This window comes from Camelus dromedarius, chromosome 12 (assembly GCF_036321535.1).
Source record: "Camelus dromedarius isolate mCamDro1 chromosome 12, mCamDro1.pat, whole genome shotgun sequence".
Lineage (NCBI taxonomy): Eukaryota > Metazoa > Chordata > Mammalia > Artiodactyla > Camelidae > Camelus > Camelus dromedarius.
This window is the reverse complement of record NC_087447.1, coordinates 40,579,007-40,591,329: the sequence shown is the minus strand read 5'-3', so window position 1 is coordinate 40,591,329 and position 12,323 is coordinate 40,579,007. Positions and strand designations below refer to the sequence as shown.

General features: G+C 42.1%; 1 non-coding gene across 1 annotated transcript; it reads left to right on the top strand.

Annotated features, from left to right (window-relative positions):
• Window positions 1–4,204: 4,204 nt before the first annotated feature.
• LOC116155532 (U6 spliceosomal RNA) lies at window positions 4,205–4,311 on the top strand. Its single transcript, XR_004139418.1, has one exon. It is a non-coding gene; the product is annotated as a U6 spliceosomal RNA (small nuclear RNA).
• The last annotated feature ends 8,012 nt before the right edge of the window (window positions 4,312–12,323 follow it).

The window sequence follows — 12,323 nt, the reverse complement described above, 5'->3', positions numbered from 1 at the left end:
TGTGTGGTGCTATGGAGGATATTATGGAGGTCCCTTAAAAAACTGAAAACAGACTTACCATATGATACAGCAATCCCACTCTTGAGCATATATGTGAAGAAAATTCTAAATTGAAAAGACACATGCACCCCGATGTTCATAGGAGCTCTATTTACAATAGCTAAGACATGGAAACAACCTAAATGTCCATTGATAGATGACTGGATAAAGAAGCTGTGGTATATTTATATAGTGGAATACTACTCAGCCATAAAAAAGAAAAATCAATGCCATTTGCAGCAACATGGATGGACCTAGAGATTGTCACTCTAAGTGAAATAAGCTAGAAAGAGAAAGAAAAATAACATATGATATCACTCATATGTGCAATCTTAAAAAAAGACACAAATGAATTTATTTACAAAACAGAAACAGACCCACAGAATAGAGAACAAACTTATGGTTACTGGGGGGATGGGGGTGGGAAGGTAATAAATTGGGAGTTCAAGATTTACAGACACTAACTACTATATATAAAATAGATATACAACAAGTTTATACTGTAAAGCACTGGGAAATATATTCAATCTCTTATAGTAACCTATAATGAAAATGAATATGAAAAGGAACATATATATGTATATGTATGACTAAAACGTTATGTTGTACACCAGAAATGGACACAACATTGTAAACTGACTATACTTCAGTTAAAAAAAAAATGTGTGTTGGTGTTACATGTATAGACTCATAGGACAAAATAGAAAATTCAGAAACAGACCTAACTGCATTAGGAAATTTAGTATGCTATGAAGGCAAAATCTCAGATTAGTGGGGGAAATGATGGTCTTTTTAATCAAAGGTACGGACTGACTGAATAGACATGTGTAAAAATATAAAATTGTATTCATTCTCTACATTGTATACCGAGATAAATTCCAAGTGGATGAGAAAGTTAAATGTATTAAAAGGATCCATACAAGTACTGAAAAAAACAAGTCTGAATTATTCTACAATCTGAGTGTGAGGGGGAACTTTCCTACCTTTGACTCAATTTCAAGAAGTCATAAGGGAAAAGATTAATGAATTTTATTACATGAAAATAAGACAAACAAAAACCTGTTTACTTACATAGGAAAAAAAAACACCATAAGGAAAGTAAAGAGACTTATAAATAACAAAGTTTTTCAACTTTTATCATAGATAAAGGGTTAGTATTTCTATATTTAAAGAACTTTTTAAAAGAAAGAACAAAAGATCAATAATCATATAGAGAAAAAAAGGCTGGAGATACATACAGACAAATCACAGAAAATGAAATGCAAATGCCTTTTATCTATATGAAAAGCTCTTGATTGTGTACATAATAAAAGGCAAATTTAAAATATAGTAATATGCTATTTTTCCAATTATCCGAGTGGCAAAAACCCAGTAGTTGGACAAATTCTCTTTTGTCCAGGCTTTGAGAAAACAGGCACTCTCATCACTGCTGGAAACAATGCAAAAAGGCACAAATCCAATGGAGAGGAATTTGGCAATATCTAGCAAAATCATGTATGCACTCTGACCCAGGAAGCCTATTTGTCGGAATCTGTCCTAAAGAAACAATGACAGAAACACAAAAACATGAAAACATATTTTTGTAATAGCAAAAACCCAAATGTCCATCAGTAGGGGACGAGTTGAATGAACTTTGACATAGTCAAATAGTTAAGTACAATGCAACTATAGAAGGGCACGTGGAACATCTATAAGTCACCATGGTGTGATTTTCAGAATATAATGCTAAGTGGGAAAAAAGGTGAGCTAAAGTATATATAATAAGCTACCATCTAAGAAAGTATATATGTATGCATGTAAGGTTTTGCTTATGTAAAAATTATGGAAGGGTAAACCATAAAATAAATAAAATTGTCTAAAGGGAAAGGAGAAAAAAGAGAGATGAGTTTGGGATAGAAGCTGGACTTCTTTGAATAATATGTTGTTTTTTAGACCCAATTTTAGAACCATGAAAATGTTTTAGGTGGTTATAAATAACATTGAATCAGAATGAAAAAGGCAATTCCTAAAATCAAGGGGAAAATAAAATAAGTGGCCCTAACTGTGCACTGAATTGATGGCTTAATTATGCAGAAGCATGTTATTTTAAATGATTTGAAAATACAGTAATTCAAATGTCTGCCTCTAGTAAGATGTACCCAAGATCTGCAATAATAATAATAATATTTTCACTAATCATACATTTGATATTGATTTGATATGAATAGATGTGTGTAGGTGTTTAAAAAGGGATAAAGAAAATAAGCAATCATGCCATTGTCATTAAGAACCAAGACTTTTAGCATAAAAGAAAAAGATGCATAATAAAATCAAAGAAGTTAAGCAAAGCCCTGTGATCCTAAATTTGAATTGAAAATATCAGTATAAACTTACAGCATGTTTTCTCTTTAAGAAATATTTTCACTTCCAAGATTGGACATCTTTTCTTTCCAAAAAGCAAGGAATCTATCAACAACAACTAAGGTCATGGTTGTGTCAGAAATTGGGAAGTAGCTCAGGAAAGAAGCGCCCATTCACTGGCCAGAGATGGGAAAACCTGAGAATCAAAGAGAACACTGGTTGCAATGGGTCGAAACACATGGAGTATTTTTAAATCCATGACTTCCTAATGATACTATAAAACAAAAAGTCTCATTGGTCACCACTGGAGGATGTAAAGGAACCAACCCACTAATTCTGAATACTGGTTAAGTGTAGGGAAAGAATCAAGCATTTAACCCATTTTTTCCTGATTAAACTGTCATAAATTGAACACATAGTTGATAAGAAAGTAGTTCTTTATGGGAATAGCCCAGGTAATAAATGAGGAACTAATGATAGAGTTAGAATGTCACCATTTTTCAAATCCCCAAATGAAATCATGGATCTGGGTAATGCGGACCAATGGCCGTTATATCACAAAGGAGACAACCAGTCGTTACGAGATGGCTGATGGAAGCACACAACAGTACCTACAATATAGCCTTGAAAATAACAAATGAATCTGAATCAGACCAAGTCACCAGGTGAGCTGCCATGTTATGGGAAATACAAGGGACAAAGGAGCAAGGTAGGTAACACCACAGTGGTGCAGTCCTATCCGGGAAGTAGGAAATGACGTGGTCTCTTCAACAAATTAATTGCAAGGGAATAAAAAGAGGGCAGGGGAATCTATAAATCAAAGAGACTAAAAGAAATACCAGCCACTTGCAATGCGTGACTCTTATTTAGAACCTGATTCATCTGGAAAAAATAGGAGACAATTGTGGAAATTTGAACACTAGCTAGATATTTAATGGTATTAAGAACTTGCTAATTTTCTTCCTTGTAATCATGATAAGATTGTTCTTTTAAAAAGTTCTTATCTCTTAGAAAGGCATACACAAATATTTATAGGTGAAACAATATGATTTGGGGGATGTGTTTGAAACAGTCTGGCAGGAAAAGTATAAATGAAATGAAAGTGGCTGTGAGTTTACTGTGTGGCTGAGTGACAGGTACGTGAGGGTTCCTTGTACTATTACGTCTAATTTTTTAAATTTATGTATTTGTAGTAATGACTTCTAATACAAAAGTTCACAATGGGGTAATCACTGTATTTCAGTGAAGGTAGACCATTTGAAAGGAGAGAACTGAGCAGGACAATCCATTCTGCAGAAATTTACCCCAAGATGTATCTTTTCTGGGGCAGGGGTGCTTTTTAGGCAGCCGCACTTCTGCTAGGGCTGGATTACTTGTGAAACGAATGTCCCACTCAGAGTGTAGCGTGCCAACAAAGCTCTCCATCTGGAGAGGCTGCCAAGCCTTGACACAGGATCCTGGCAGCCCCAGCCTCCTTCCCAGGCTAAAACAGCCTTTCCTAAAAGCTGGTCTGAGACATTCTGCCAATCCACAGTCAGGTGGTGGCTACCCTACTGGCATGTCCGATAACATACCTCTGATACTCAGGTACCTCAGTCACCTCTTCTGCAAAGAAGTCCTCTCTGACCCACCTTGTCCATGGAGAGCTCTCCTTCTGTAGGTTTTAACAGTTGCTTTTTCAACAAAAATTCCCTGCCTGTACTGCTTACACTGCCTCTGTTTCTTCAGACATATTTCTATCCAAATCACACACACACACACACACACACACACACACACACACACACACACAGAAGCAAATCGTATCTTACAAGAATAGGTACCAGTGCTTGCTTAGCAGCACATATACTAAAATTTGGAACAACACAGAAAGGATTAGCATGGCCCCTGTGCAAGGATGACATGCAAATTCATGAAGCGTTTCATAGTTTAAATTAAAAAAAAAAAAGAATAGGTACCATATACCCATTACCTGCTGTGTCAGGCACTGCTCAGCCCTTTGCATTCAGACCTCACAATGACCCTGAGAGGAGGTATTATTGGCCCATTTTACAGATGAGGAGATGGAGGCAGAAGCTTTAAGTAACTTAACCAAAGCCACAAAGCTGGTAAATGGAGAGCTGGGATTTAAATTCAGGTCTATCTGCTTGCAAAGCATGTTTATTGAATCACTATGCTGAATTGCCTTCTTTAGCAGCAAAGTGGCTATTCAGTCAGTGTTTGCCAGAAGATACATGAATCTAGCTGAGAAATTCAGGCATGCTGTTCCATGTCTCCCTTCCACATCTTTATTATGTCCTAATGTCGGGCATCGCCTCTGCTCCATTTAGTGGTGGGGCGGAAAGATGCATTCCACTGGGCCTGGAAGAATATAAACACATCTGGAAAGAGGCCACTGCGGGGCAAACCATACTCCACCCAGAGTGAGGACAGGAGGGGGTGTCTATAAATAATCAGAAGAGTGTGAAGAGATTCTTTCCCCTGGGGCTCCCTTCGCAAAAGGTTGATGGTAATTGATGAGGCTACAAGGACATGCCAATCCTTCTGCTCTTAGAACCAGGTGTGATTATTTACAGAAATGTCACTTTCCCAGCCCTCACTCCCCATCTCTGCCAGAGGCTTGGAGATCAGCAAATATCAATTTACTGCTGCCCTGGGGCACACGGCAATGAGCCACCTGTACACCCATTGCCTACAAACCAGGCTCAGGCTCCCACTTGGACTGAGAGCTTCTTCCTCCTTGGAAATTTGAAGAGAGGGAGGGAGAGGGATCACAGGTTTCCCCCCTTTCCAGGCAGAGAGAGGTCAGGTGACCTCCCTGGAACCATATCACAAACCACCATGTCAATAAAATCTGGAGTTCCCACACTGCTCAGCTCACAGTAGGGGAAATAAATAGACCGCTGGACCAGAAGTCAGAAGTGTGGATACTGACCCCAGATGGGCCGTCTGTTTGCAATCAGTGTCTGAGTTGCAGCTCCCACACCTGTAAAAGGAGGCTAGTCTTCAGTCACATGCCAGATTTTCAGTTTTTGAAAAGAATAAATTAAGTGATCCTGTTAAATGATTTGTACTGTGTGAGAGATCATCATTACTATAGTCATTATTACCATGCAGTCCTAGAACCCACTGTTAGCAGTGCCCAACATAGGTCTTAAAAATGCCTTAAACCTGTACTGCCAGCACTTTCGTGGCCTTGCTGGTTAGTGATCAGCCCAAATTACCTTGAAAAACATAAAAACCAAACCTATGAACAAAAGCTAGAGAATAAACAACAGTTTGCCCACGTACAGACTAGACTTGGGGATTCTTACCCATGGATTATCAAAGGGAACCTGGGCAGGATGGGAGGTTGAGTTTTGAAAGCATCCGAAAGGAAACTTTTATTTTAACAGTATCCCTTTCCATTTTAAATAGAAACATGAGTCAGAGACAGAAACTCTAGGTCTTCTATTGTGCACTACAGCAAATTCAGTAACAATTCCACCTGCTGCACCAGGAAGCCGTGGTATCACAGAGTCCACCAAGGACAGGGTGGTACCCACGCCAGACCTCCTGGACGAGGATGCTCCTCGTGGGGCCCTTGACTCCCTGGGATAGGAGCTTGAGCCCCAGGATGGAAGACACTCTTCTGTCAGCCAGGCTACTGAATTCTCTGTCCTTGGTGCTGGGTTGAAGGAGTAAAACCATTTTAGTTGCTATTTCAACTGTGCTCTCCTATCGTAAACCCTCCCTCCAAACTGTCTCAATGTTTCTAACTCCTCCTCATCCCCAAGCCACTGACCAAGTTTAAGCATCATCTCTTACCTGGACCAGGGCAACAGCTTCCTAATTGGTCTCATTTATTCATCAAGTATCTATTGGGTACTAACTACATGCTAGACACTATTCTAGACCGTGGAGAAAAGTAGTGAGCAGAAGAAACAAAACGGCTGGCTCTCGGGGAACTAGCATTCCTGTGAACCTCATCATCTAGTATCACTCCTTTACAGCCCAGCCTCGATGTTAGCCAACAGAGAAATCTTTCAAAAACACAGGTCTGATCAAGGCCCTCCCAGGCTGGAAATCCTTCCCTGGTACCTCACTCCTAAGGATGAAATTCAAGCTTCATAGCCCACAAAACCCTTCCAGACTTAGCCCCACCAAACCATGCAGCTTCATTCATCTTCACCTCCTCCCTGCCCCCAGCATCATTTATGGTGAAAATAACTTGAAAGAAACAGCAGCAAGCTTCACTTGGTGCACCTGGAACTTGCGGGCAGAAGGACCAGCAGGTGTGCCCAGCCCCCTGTCCTCTCGGCATCCTGCAGAGAGGGATGTTTAGTCTGCAGCTCAGCTGTGCATACAGTAGGTCATCAGCGGGCTCTACCCCTTGCTGTGTTTCATTTGTAAGGAGCAAATCTGAAAGTGGCTTTGCTCCAGGAAGGGGAATAAAGGATAAGCCTTTGGGACTCAGACACCAAGAGATACAGGCTGAAGTGCCAGGTGTACGAGGACTGCTGGGAGATGCCAGCTCTGAGCATGTGGAGACCCTGGGAGCCCCCATTCCATGGGAAATTGAATTCAGTCAGGCACAGCTAACTCTGACCGAGGAGAGAGTAAAGCTTATTCAGGTCCTGTGGAACTTGCAGCCTCTTCTGGGATCAGAGAATCATCCATTCTAGCTACCCCTAATGCCAGGCAAACCAGAGAGAGCCCCTAGTGTTATTCATTTGTCAGTTCTCCCTGTCTCCAGCCACACCCTCATCACAGCACATGGTCCCATCCAAAGCCCCAGATGTGCCAAATTCTTCATTCCCCAAGCATGCCAAACACTCTGATGCCTCCATACCTCTACACATGTGCTCCCTGGTGCCTGTGGCACTTTGTCCCCTGTCTATCTGGAAAATGCTTTCTACAGATCTCAAAGAGAGCATATGACAAAAAGAGGTAGTTTATATCATCATTCAAAGCCTTAATTCTCTCCACTGAGGCCTCTGATCACTCCCATACACACACACCAATTCATACATTGGGTAGAATTAAATTTCCTCCCCCAGGAGTCCTGCTAAACTTTGCTTCTTGCCATCTATTTCTCTACACACTATCTCCCCTCTGAATTATGAGCTTCTCAAATGTAGGGACCATGCCTGCCATCTCTGTATTCTGCCTGCCACAGAGTAGGTAATCAGAGGATGTTTGTGGTAGATATTGGATTGGAGTAGGCACACCGAGCATCCTCCTGCCATGGAGCCTTAACACACGAGGTCCCCTCAGCCTGGGGATGCTCTTCCCACCATTCCAAATGGCTCCTTCCTGCTCTGTGGGTCTCAGCTTTAATTTCACCTCCCCATAAATCAATATAAAATAAGTTATTTTCCACATGGCCCCCTGGTTTTTTCTCCATAGAATTTCCATAATTTATAATATTCGTGGTTAGCTCTCCTGCTTGACCATAGGCTCCAGGATACATAGAACTGTGTGTATTTTATTCACTACTGTGTGATACAGTGATAAGGGGAGGGGTGAGGAAGGTAGCTTAGTAAGTAATTGTTTTTTATGAAGGAAGTGGATCTGGCCCAGAAAAAAGACAGGTTGATGAGTTTCTCTCTTCTGCCCAGCCCTGTACCGCTCCCACAGCAGTGCTTCTCCACCTTGCTGCGCATTGGAATTACCTGGGCAATTTTATTTCAGTATTTCTTTGCAGGGGGGTAATTAGGTTATTTATTTATTTATATATTTATTTACTTATTTATTTATTATTTTGGATGGAGATACTGGGGATTGAACCCAGGACCTTGTGCACACTGAGCATGCACTCTACCACTGAGCTATGCCCTCCCCACCCCTACCAACATGGACAGTTTTAAGCATTACTGACACCTGGGTCCCATCACCAGACACTCTGATTCAATTATTAGGGGTATTGCATGAACGTGGCGAGGTGTGGATGCTGCCCCGTGCTTCTAATGTAAGGGCTGGGAGTCACTGCCCAACAGTGGGGCTTGGTCTCTTAGGTTTTTAATGGCCTCCTGGGGTCATGATTGACAGCTCTGTCACCTGAGGTCATTGTCGTCACTTGACAGGAAGAAGAAGCCCACATCTCTTCTGGCCACCTAAGCACCATCACCTGATTTCCTCAGAACAGGAAACACATGAAACATAATAGGTTCTGATGCTCCACCAAGAGGTTCCCAGTGAGCAGATGGGATTGACTAGGCAGACTTGGCTTGTCACAGTTGTTCCTTTGAGACATGGCTAACAAAGCAAGATGGTCACCCAGCTGGGACTTTGTTTCTCCATCCTCATGATTTCTGTTCTCCCTCTGGGTGCCCTGCCTTAGGTCACCTGAGTTAAACAGCTCTTCAGCCAGGCTCTCCCCGGTTTTGAAAGGAAGAAGTTGGCTGCAAGTCTTGTGGTTTATTCTGCATATATTCCTCATTGTTTCAGAATAAACATCTTTGAGTAGAGAAAAGTTGCCATCGAGTCTATGTTTAGAAAGATATCTCTGACAATGGGATTTTTATTAGTAGTCTAACATCTTCCAGTCCACAAACTTTTACAGCATTTCCTCCAAAACCCAATCACTGAGCTAGGGGCAGGAAATTTTAAAAAACTGAATAAGATGCAACCCCTCATCTCCATGAACTGGTGGGAGAAATAGGCTGGTAAAGAAATTACTGTGGACAAAGGTAAAAATATGAAGCCAAAGATGAGCCCAAGGTATCACGCGAGGTTAGGACATGATTCCTGAACTCAGTCACAGAGGATGGCTGGGAGTTTGCTGGGTGCAGGTAGGGAGGACTTCCGAGGCAGAGGGGTCAATGTGAACAAAGGCTAATTGAACAAAGACAAGAGAACAAAAATGACTGAGAGAGGAAGCTATATTAAGAAGAAGAAACCACAAGGTGTTGTGGGGCAGAGTGTATGGGAAAGGAGTCACAATAGTGGGTGCTTATACAGTGCTTACAATGTGACTGGCACTAGTGTGTGTGTGTATGTGTGTGTACATTTATTTTAGTTATCTATTTACTCACTTAATTCTCATAGCAACCTAGTGGAATAAGATGATCATACCCATTTTACAGATGAGAAAACCAAGTCACAGGCAGTATAAGTAACTGCCCCAAATCACAAAGCAAGTGGTAAAGTTAGGATTTGTACCAAGGCAGGCTGGCTCTGGAGAATACACTTTTAACTGCCATATTCCACTACCTTTGTGATAGATAATTGGAATAAGTCATGCTTAAAGAGATTGGATGTTATCATGTAGGGCAAGGGCAGCCACTGAAGAATTTTACACAGAGAATGGGACTATTATACACACATAAACACAGAATTAGGGGACGGGAAATTTGAGGGTAGGAGTAGCCATTGGAAGATTGGTAATAGGACAGGAGAAAGAAAAGTCTGGACCAGGGCTATTGTACTAAGGGTGCAAAAGAGAAAATGAACTTGAGAAAAAATTCTCGCATTCGAAATAGTGGGACTTGGTAATTGATCAGAATTAGATATGTAGGGTGGAGCCAAGAATGTTATTAGAGTTCTAATTTGAATGGAAAACAGAGTTTGGGGGTGGAAATGATAGTCAGTCTTGGACATGTTGAATTTGGGGTGTCTGTGGGCACCCAGCAGGGATGGAGGACAGACGGTTGGACGTATGGACACTTCCACGATGGCAGTGTGGTCAACAGCTTTGTGTGAGCAGAAAGGAGGAGGAGGGTGAGAATACATGCTACAGTAAGTCCCATAGTCTGCGTACCTCTCCACAAAATGTGTTGTCAGTATCTATCATTTATCGACCTCTCCAAGGTACTGAAGCATTATTTTGGGCTGACATTCTATTTCTCTACAAGCAAGCAAAGTTAGATTTTCGCTTATCAAACTCTATTCATTATTCTAATTTAACTTCTCTGCAACCAGGGTTAGAAGCTGTTTTTAAGCAGGAAGTTATTCGGATCTGAAAGACACAATTGCTTCATTCTGTCGTGACAGGTCAATTTAAGAATGCAAGAGGCTGACAGCATAACTTCCAGGCTCATTTCTGAGAGATGAAACTCATTCCAGAGGTTTGGGGCCTCTCAGGCAGTTTGCTGAAGTAGCAAAACTCTTTTGACTGCGGCTGTAGATTCAGGCCAGGGCACCTTAACCAAAGAAATAGCTCCCGAATACAAACTGCCTCCTAGTGTTCTCTCTAGCTTTCTCCATTTCAGTGGAAGGCAGGAAAAGTGGCTTGTCTGATTGCAGGAGACAGAGCTGTCCATGTGCTCCATTCCCAAAGCCCACCCCAGGAAGCCACTTCCTTCTGAGCCTCCAATCAGTTCAGCCACTCCACCTCATCTTTGTCCTTCACACTGTTGGTCCCCACTCATCACACCAGGAATACAAACCAACAGTAATCCTGCCACTGAAAACCATGGTATCTCACCTTGTACCACAAAACTTGGTCATCGGTTCAGCCTGACATACTCCTCCGCCATCTTTATTTTTAAACAGATGGAAGAAATCTCAAGGTGGTGGGAAAAGGTAACATTCTAGCCAGTGGATGTTACAATGACAGCTAACTGTCTATACAATAACTACTCTCCCTTCCTATTCTGTAGGGGGCAGCAAAACGCCCAGCTAGCGGACTGGAGGGGTCTCAATGGCAAGGGGCCATGGTTTCTGACTCAGCTGAGAGTAAACATCTTTTGTCCCTTTACCCTCTCTCTTCTTCCTGTTGGTATGCTGACATGGCAGCTGGAGCTCCTCTGCCCCAGCCGCTGACCTCCAGGCTTCTTTTACAAGTCAAATATGTGTTTAAGCCACTGTGTTTGAGTTTGGTTTCCTAGCAGCTCTGCAGCTATGAGTGCCTTGAGACAGTGGAAAACAAGGAGACCTAGAACAGCCTTCCCCAGCCTTGGCAGATGTGTCTTTGGGAACAGCCACCAAGAGCACTGCATTGAAATGACCATTATGTGTCCATCTTCCACCCTAAATAGTGAATCCCTTGAAGGCAAACACTGAGACTTATTCACAATTACGGAGCAGCACCTTGCATGGTGAGAAGTCTACAAATGTCTGCTGAATGAACAAGTGGAAACTGCACCAGGGTCTCGTGTTAATGACTGAGTCCCTGGAATTGGCTGATTGATGAAGCTGGGCACCATCAGCCTCGTCTGTAGGATGCTGCCACTGATGTCAAAATGCAATCTGCATCTAGCCCGCTGTCTCCATGCAGTGGTTGTTGAATCAATACCTCCTTGGGGTGAGAAGAAACCCTTCTTGGGCATTAAAATATTCCACCCTGGTTAGTCACTCAACAAAAAAAGCAGTATGTATCTTTACAGACTAGTCCACCTGTTTCATTAAATTTTTGAGGATCTTCTAGGACCTGATAAATCATCTTAACATCTGCTGTGTGAGTGAAATGTCTTCATTGCCCCCATTTACTGGTGAGAAGCCTGAGGTCCAGAGGGAGACATGACTTGCCCAAGGTCACGTGCCATTCCAGGTAAGGCAGGGATGTGAACCCAGCTCTGCCCACACTATTCCTAGTCACCTGGCTGCCCTTCTACTTCAGAGTAGTGTAGATCTAAGGCTGAGATGTTCTCAGTTCCAAAAGGGAAAACGTGGTACCCTGAAAAAGACCTATGCTTCCCACCCTAAAATTTCTAGGCTCTTCCAGCCCCAAGTGGAGAACAGAGGTGGGGAGGGAAGGAGGCCATGAGCTGCTGGCAGTCTGGAGCCCCAGAGTCCCTCCTAAGACCTGGAAACATGTACAATTGCCTAAATTAAAATCAATATGCTGCTTGACTGGAAGGCTGCGCAATTGTTTTTGAAGCTGGGTATATTATATTCTAAATGTTTAATCTGGCAGAGGCCATAAAAGACGAGTTCCAGGCCATTTGGAGCTTATATTGCGAACAAGATGGTTTGGGAGGCAGCTAAAACCAAAAAACGAAGAAAAAAAGTGACAGCGATCC